This window comes from Larus michahellis, chromosome 2 (assembly GCF_964199755.1).
Source record: "Larus michahellis chromosome 2, bLarMic1.1, whole genome shotgun sequence".
NCBI classification, from domain to species: Eukaryota; Metazoa; Chordata; class Aves; order Charadriiformes; family Laridae; genus Larus; species Larus michahellis.
Genome location: NC_133897.1, coordinates 121,894,498 through 121,903,403, shown reverse-complemented (window position 1 = coordinate 121,903,403; position 8,906 = coordinate 121,894,498).

Here is an 8,906-nt window from a genome sequence, read left to right as displayed (position 1 = left end):
AGCCCAGAATATTAGAAAAAAATAAAGGGAGGGCTTATCAGCGGTAACTTCTGCCTCATCAGTAAGTTCCCAATGTGATGCTGTGACTGAGAAGAAATACTAGCTATGCATATCTAAGTTGGGGAATATTAAGTGGGAGAAGTTAGATACTGCATTCATGAAGATATTTTGGGGTTAGAAGCCTTGTGCCCCAGCAGGAGAAATGCAGGCTGACAAACTGGGAAGGAGCCAAGGAAAGCTTCACGAGTGATTAAGAAAAAAAAGTTCCATCATAAGATAATTAAGAAACTCAATTTATTTACCCAAGTGATGACTATGACTTTATCATGCTTTGCACCTATGTATTTTGAAAGTAGATTCCTGCTACCAGCGGGTTTTTCAGTGGAAAACCGTAAAATGCGAGTTAGTGGTTGGTAGTTGATTCTAGACAAATTCAAATTAAAAATGGAAAAGAAACTTGTAAAAAATTCCATATAATTAATCTTTAGAAAATGTTGACTGGGGGTATTAATCTCTAAGTTTCTTCAAACAGAAATTATAACGTGCTTATACTTTGTAATTCAGGAAGTTAGCCTGGTGGTCCCTTCACTGTTTACAGCAGTTAAGCTACACAAATTTAAGTCAGATGAGGAATTAGCTTCTGTGTATTAGTTGATATTAAAAAACATTCTTATGCCGAGCATGGAACATTCCTGCCACAGGTTAATAAGTTTTTTTCTCCCATAGTGGTGCCTCAAGTTTGTTTTTTGGGGGTTTTTGTGTGTCTGAGAGTGCTTTACCTTCCAATTCGTAAAGGAGCAATACACAAACAAAGCATTTATTTCTCGACTCATCCCATTCTGCTCTGGCTGCATACACAAGCAAGGTTTATAAAGCCATTTTGAAACTAACTTCCAGAGTAGAAAAATGTAATTTGCCCAGTAAACTTTATGTTATAAATTGATTGCAAGTAGAAAAAAGACAACGAGGAGAAGAAATGATGAGGTGAGGGAGAAATAACCATGCTTTAGGGGGATGTCTTACCTGAAGAAGAGAAAATGGAAAGAAATGGGACCTTTCTAGACCAGACCTTCTTCTTTGTCCCATCCTGTCAGTTTATTACTTCTAACATGAGATAATATGATATAGAGAGCATATGATGCTTAAGCCACAGCTTCTGTACAAAGCCTACTTTTTATCTCAAATGTAGATGATGCAAACTTCTGTCTTGAAATAAATAAAATTACTTGTGCAATGCAGACCAATTAATTAGTTGAATTATCATAACAAGCATTAATAGCTGCACTTAATGGGCTAATAAAAGTTTATTTTGTATTTTACTGTTAAAGTGCCTAGCAATAATTCTGGGTATTTTTACTATCCTTATGACGATGCGATATTATGGAAGTGTCTGTAATTTCCTTTGATTTTTCTTAGTACTATAAGTGATTGATCACATTAGCTATTTTGACGGAATGAGCAGCACCTCCTCTTGTTTAACCTGCCTAGTCTATAAACGTCTGGAGGAAAAGGAAAGCAATCAAAATGCATCTCTATGTCTCCCAACCTTGCTAAGAAGCTAATCAGTTGAGATGCTGGCAGACCGATAGGGAAATGAATTTGAGAGTCATGGACCACTTGCACAAAACACATTGGCAACTCTTCTGCCTGCTGTAGAGCAATGACAGTAATGAACAGCAGTCCACTGCTACTGCAAGCCCTTCTTGCAGGGAGGGAAGAGACATTTCAAGTAATCGAATTGCAAATTTCTAGTCTTCCCCAGAGTATAAAACTACATGGAGTATAATGGATAACCTGCGTGAACCACAGCACTGAAGTAAGGTCTTTGTTAATAAATGGTTTTTCATTTAATTTTTCAGTGATGGAAAAAGAAAAAAAACAGATGAAAATATTTTGAGTTGTTCAATAATTTCAACAAAATAAAGCATGCAGCTTTCAAATCTTTAAAAAATAATGGAAACAAATCTTGAAGCAATATATCAAGTGATATTAAATTAAACATATTTCATTAAAGTAATATCCTGGGGTTTTTTTGGTTTGTTAACCAGGACACTAGGAAAACCATGCATGTTTTACAAAAAATGAAAGAGTGTTGAGGTCAACTAGAGCATTTAATATATTTTTATAAAATAAAAATTCTTATGTCTCTAAGTAATGGGTTTAAGGATTGGATTTTGTGCCCATTGTAATAAGGTTACATTTCTCATCAGCTTTGCTTCGTGTTTCTCTTCCAATGTAGCCTGGTTTGCTAGGTGAAAACAAAAATGATAACAGTAGCAGTGTATATTTGAATGAATTATAACAAACATTTCACTAGCTGGAGATGAAATAAATTCTGTTGGACCCAGTTGTTCCCTGGATACCTGTGACCCCATCAGGATTAATGAGACTTTTTGTCCTGTGGACCTGAATCAATTCTGTTTCACTCCTTCAGTTCTTTGTTATTAGTCAGTTCTCTTTCTAGCAAGCAGTAACATTCCTGCTGTATACACTGATAATTTATTTTTAAAACTTTGGAAGGATGGTTCAGCTCAGAAGACATGGCAGTATAGCAAATCATCTTCTTCATGACCTCTTGAGGGACAAAATTAGCAAGCTACTGCTGGAATTGTCATTCTTTTGTGCTGTATCTTCACCACTGCAACCTGTGATCTGATCAGCTTTCACAAACCTATCCCTGGTCATGAGTGCAGGGCATGTTATAAAGTTCAGTAGAGTATTATGAATTTCTAACTTTCTTTTTATTGATTGGTTAAATAAATCCTCCGTTCATCAGATAGAAACAAAATTACACAAATTTTGGAGTTAAACCATGCAAAATTTTTCAAGCAGCTGTACAGTTTGAATTATGTTCTTTGTAAATATTCTGCACTTAAAATTAATACTTGTGTTATTCATATTGTTCAGGAGTGTTCGCAGGTACTCAGTGGGAATAGTTTGTTGTCAAAGCTGAAACCAAGTTCTGAATATAAACAGCAGTGGTATGTTTTTTTCCCCTCATCCCAATAATTAAATTTTGATTCTATTTTACTAACCTTGTCTTACAATTGAATACTGAATGTTTTGCTTTGAACAATTGCAGCTTTCTAACTAGAAGGTGACTGAATTATAGTAGTTGAATCGAGAGCTTTTAGTATACGCAATAGGTTTATAGCATGAATAATGATGTGCTACAAATAATGATTTTCTTTGCTGAGAGTTACCTCATCCTCTGGAAAGGGCTATATCTAGGAAATGAGAGTGCACACTGCACATCCCATATGCATAAGACCTGTTTTTCTGGAAAGCAAGGGAATATATTATGTACATCCATTTAAATTTGACCCCCTGGGAGCCATCAGATCTGACACGAATTCAGTAATATCGTGGCAGGCAGCTCACCTTGCCAGTAGAAATTGTGTCCCCTGCTCAGGCAGAAAGGCTAGGCATCACTCCCCTCAGACATCAGGATTTTAGTCTGAATGCGTGTAAGAGAGGTTGAAATCAGTGACTAGGCTATGCATGGGGGTGTCCAGTTTTAATGCACTAACTGAGATAGTCCAGCGAGACTGATGCCCCAGTGTTGGGCAGGAGTAACTCTGTGAACTTCATGGTCCTGATGTTCTGATGACATTTTAACCTAATCAAACTGTAATATCTGCTAATTTCTCCCCCGGAGAAGCTTTTTGTCAAATGAAATGAAGAGCCCAAGTTGTTCACTACACAGTGGTGTTTTGACCATGGGTGTTGGTGGAAGGACACCTTCATCCATCACTGCAGTGATGATGCTTTTGATCTTGTATCTCCAATGTACTAAATTTGGAGTGAACTTTCCTGTTGTGGTCACATTATAGTGCAATTCAGAAAGCAGAATTCAATGTGGTGCCACTGAACATGTGGCTTTTAAGGGCTGGGTTAGAGAGGCGCATTGCTAAGAATAATCTCTTTTATAAAAGATGGGATATGTGCATGGAAGATAATGATATTTTGCAACTTCCAATTATTTCAGAGCTTGGTCGGTGAGAAAAGAAGATTTTGAGGTGCATGGCACAATCTCTGCGCAACTTAGTGGAGTGCCTGATGTATATTTTTAATCTTATTTTGGTTCTAAATGCCCATTTTGATAAGTTATCACATTCATATTTAAGCTTAGCGTTCCCTTCTGTTGCTCTCATGTGAAAAGAAATAGAGTCACTACAAGGCAGAAATAATGAGGCTGGGGAAGAACTACACCAGGAGCTATACATCCTTTGGGCATGCCATTATCCTCTTCATGACTGGGGGAGAGTGTGACCTGCAGCCTTGGCACCCAGGTCCTCTTATGAAAAGAGTTCAGGTAGCAGCCTGTCAATATGATCTATGCCCCTTCCTCCCACTGCTCTCATCAGCTGGAAATGCTTCCATGGTCTTTAGTAGCTGCTGAGATATCATGAAGATTGGAGATGTGAAGCAGGTAGTGAAGGCCCAATAATTTTGCAAGTTGGGCTGCTGTTTGTACAGGAAGAAAATTAAGGTCAGAAAGTATTTAGGTCTGGAAAGCAATAGCAGAATGCCCCAACACAATGGGATCAATTCCTAAATGGTCTGCAGACAGCGCTGCATTTCCAGAAGACTGTTTTTTGAAACGTACTTCACATCCATCAATAACCCTGGCAGAGGTAAGAGATCAAAGATTCTGTGGTTTTCTGAATTTTCAAGATTTTGGTCAAATTTCTTCTCCTGAAGAAAATCCGAATTTTAAAGTCAATAATAAAGCAGCATTATAAGGGATATTGAAAACAAAGGCTGGTAGCCACAAAACTCCTAAGAGATGGTGCTAATCTCAACAAGTTTTAGATATTGGATTGGTCTTTCATAGAAGGTGAAAGGCGAAATCCTGGAGTGCCAGATCTTCTACTGAGGTCAGTGAAGTCAGTTTGCTGAAGGAGAAATAACCTCTGTCCTAAACCTCTGGAGTTCACGCAATTTAAATTCTCAAGGAAAGGTTAAGGGTGACATTATTGGTCGTTTTGTGCTGATGTGGAAGTTGGTGTGATTGGAAACTGGGTCTAGATAAATGGCAAAACCAAAGCATCATCTCCTCCTTCCCCAGCTCACCCTCTGAGTGACTTCCTAAGGCTTGTGCTGGACCTTGTGTTTTAGGTCAAGCCTGGATGATTGCTTTAATTCTGTCAAGTCCAATAGCTTGTATCAGATGGTGATCATCTTGTGTGACTTCCTATGACCTCTTTTGAGAGGTCTCTTATGAGAGGTTTCTTATGAGGTCTCTTATAACTGGGATAACTTCTTAGAATAGAGAAGTTTGTGGGAAGATTTTCATCTTGATTTTGGGGGTGGAAATGTCAAAATAATTACTCTGGTCATAGTGATGTACACAACAGGTTGTTCTGTTTTCTTTTTTTTTTTTTTTCCCTATTTTATTCTATTCTCATTTACTAAATTTAACAGATCTACTTAAATTTGTCCCCTCTTCCATGATGCTCTCCCTTTCCGTGGTGTGGTGTAAAAGCAGCAGCACTGTTACGCTGGGGCTTAGTGATTTCTCCTGTCACAGGAGACAGAAGGACATAGGTTGTAATTCTCTTTGTACAACTTTTCTCATCTTAGTGTACTTGATTCATGTGGATGCTTTTAATGTGGTTGGCATAGAAGCATATTATCTGGCATTCAACGTTTTAAGAAAGAAGAGTAATTGAAGGTAATTTATTGATTTGTAATTTCAGAACTTTTGAAATGTATCCTTGTTTTTTCTTGCAGAGCTAGCCCTTGTACATTCATGGATAAACTACTGCACACAAGACACAATGTTCTTTGACTTCTAATTAGTCCTTCCAGCATTTGCTATTTATAGAAGGTGGAGTGACATGATGTTGGAGATGAGCATGATTTCAGTCCTGTGCTCCAGAAATATGACTTTCTATAACCAGAGCAAAAAGCAAATTAATTTCCGAGAGAATTCTCCATAAATTTGAACAACGATAGAACCTCAGTGCATCCATGCGTGCAGAGCCAGCTTACTTTATGATTTCAGGCTGAAATGGCAATGGAAGTGAACAAAATGAGAGAGTAGAAATGCTCATACAAGTGAACGAGTGATTGTGGTCTAATACATTTTTACAGTAGCTAGTATTATGACTTCCAAAGTCTTCACAAGCATGGCTATGGCAGAAAAAGTTCCCGTGTTTATTGTTAAAGGCCTCTATGTGCTCCTAATCTCAGGAATCTTTCATGCACTATGAAATCGTCAAAGTTACTGTGTGTATCTTCCGTTGGCTTAATTTTTTTTTGGTCAGAGTTACTGAGAAGTAATTTTTTTTTTAAAAAGGGAAGATTTCTGAGATATTTTTTAAACTGAGGCATAGCAGTTTGTCTTTGTTATTACATTTAATGGATACAGGTAATGAAAAAGAGTGCAGAACACATTTCAAAAAAGCTTTGTATAGGACTAAACATAATGCTTTTTTAGGATAAAAACCTAATTATTACTGAAAGTGCATTTGGAAATTTTTCTACTTTTCATCATATGTTGATCTCACTAGTATCATCCACTTATCACAAATATTTTACACTTAATATTGAATTATCAGACTCTCTTCATTTATTGGTTTTACCTCCTCCCACCCTGCTTCTCCATCTGCTGCATACTTTTCCTACTAGGCTTTTTTCTACCTGTCTTTGTAAACTAATATAGACAGCGCAAGGAAATAGCAAACCACTGAATACTTAGGGAAAATGTTATTTGGGGAAGATGGAAGGACTGAAATCAATAGAAGACTGTCTGAAGGGAGAAAATGGGAGATTTATGACATATATTCACAATGACAATAATTTAACTAAGACTGTGACTTTTAAACCAATTTATTGAAACTGATACCTTGAAAGTAGATGTCCAGACCTTAGTTGTTACCTGATTTATGGTAATTAACATACTATCAAAAGTTTAAATTTTTAAAATAAATTGTGTATTTTTTAAAAAATTTAAATTTAAATGTGTTTCTTGTGTGTTGGCAAGTTTTTCTAGCTGTTGAGGGAAGGAGTGAGAAAAATACAGGTAAAGTATTTTTCAGATAAAATATTTTACAGGTAAACACAGGTGAAGTATTTTTCAAAATTATCACTATGTAATTCATCACCCTGGTTGAAAAAAACCCAAACAAACAGTGAAACCAGTAGCCATTTGCCAGCATGGTGTGTTAGAGTGTTAAGTGGTTTTTGAAACATTAACATGCAGTTCTTTTCTATTGTAGTTCCTACTTCAAGATGACTTCATCCATGTTTTCTAAAAGTGATGCCTTTGCTTTTAAATTATAAATTGATTAAATACTGTTTGTTTTTAAAGCCCTTCTTTATGTAACTCACTCAGTTGACTACTGAAGTGCAAAATTAATCACTCTACTTAACTTTAAAATTACTACAAACGTCTGCAAAAGCGTAGATGCTTGGAAACTGCTCAGGTGGCAGGTTTCTGGAGACTTAGCAGCTTGGGAATTCATGATTAAAATGGCTTCACTGGTCCTGAGAAGGCACAATTTTACTTAAAAATTACTGTAAAAGAATAGCAAGGAATATTTACAGTGCTTAGAAAAAACGTAGATTTCCAGACACTACAAATAAGAACTATTAGAACTGACTGTTCAGGTGATTATTGAAATGTCGTTTAATGGAGACATTTATTTCTTTTTTATCACCAAGGATGGAGTGATTTTCACTTGACCATCACTTCCCTTATCTGTTTTTACTTCCTTGATAACACGTGGAAGGCTGCAACACTTACTCTTACAATTCTTTTTAGAGCACAGTGCTGGTACACTGGCCTTACACAAGCTCTGGTGCTGGAGACACATCAGAGAGGAGCTGCGTAGAGCGGGCTCAAGGGACTACCATTTCTGTAACAGAAAGAGAGAAATAGGCTATGGCAACCTTGAAGTGATTTTCATTTACAGTGGTGGGTGAAAACTGTGGTATTACTGGAACAAGGGTAAAGTAAATGAGACAAGCAAGGGCTATATTGTCAGCAGCACAAAAAAACATCTTGACATTTCTAAGTGAGAGCTTTTTTATCCACTCAGAAAAGTGGGGGCCACTCTTATCAAAGCCAATCTAAGAGCAGAGTTGGATGCTTTCTGGATGAGGGACACTGCATGTATTGGGAATATTATCCCGTTTTTTTCATACCTAAACAACTCTTTTGAAGTACGGAAGTTGTAGCTTAAATGCTCCTCTGCCTGAGTCTGGCCAGCACCGGGCACTTGGAATAAAACTCCCCTTTTCTCAGCATGGGATTTCATTCTCCAAAATTCATTCCCAAGACCATAAGGACGAAACTCAAGAGAGTTTACCTCTGACAAGACAGCAGACAGCTTTAGAAAATCAGAAGCTCAAGTAGATTTCTGGGACTCATGACTAGCTGGAGGACTGCATTTTCTAGGGTGGAATGTCTATCCTTTTAGCATATATGAAATTTGCTTTTGATAGGAGAGAGCACTGAAAATGGAACACTAACATCTGAAACGAGCTCAGCCTTTTGTTGTGAATAGATTGCCGCAGGGAAAAAGCAGACGAATGTCCTGTCACTGCGTTTGTTGCTGTCTCTCGAGGGCAGTCACATGCTGCTGCACTGGCCACCAGGAAAATGCTAGAGCTGAGGCTTTTGATGTGAAAACTTGCTGTTACTGCTTCTACTTAATGAATGGAGCAAAAATTGGTAAAAGGATTAAAATATAAGTATTATCAGTGTTATGCTTAAAATTCCTCCTGGAGAGAACACTGATGAACAAACATGTAGCCCCTTTGGTTTCAGTGAAGGTGTCCTGGATTATAGCACCTAAGGAAAGAGGGGTTTATGTAGAAAAAACTGATGGACCATCAGGAGAATAAGCAGCTTATAGGAAGCTGTAGGGAAGACAGACAAGCTGCATTTAGATACT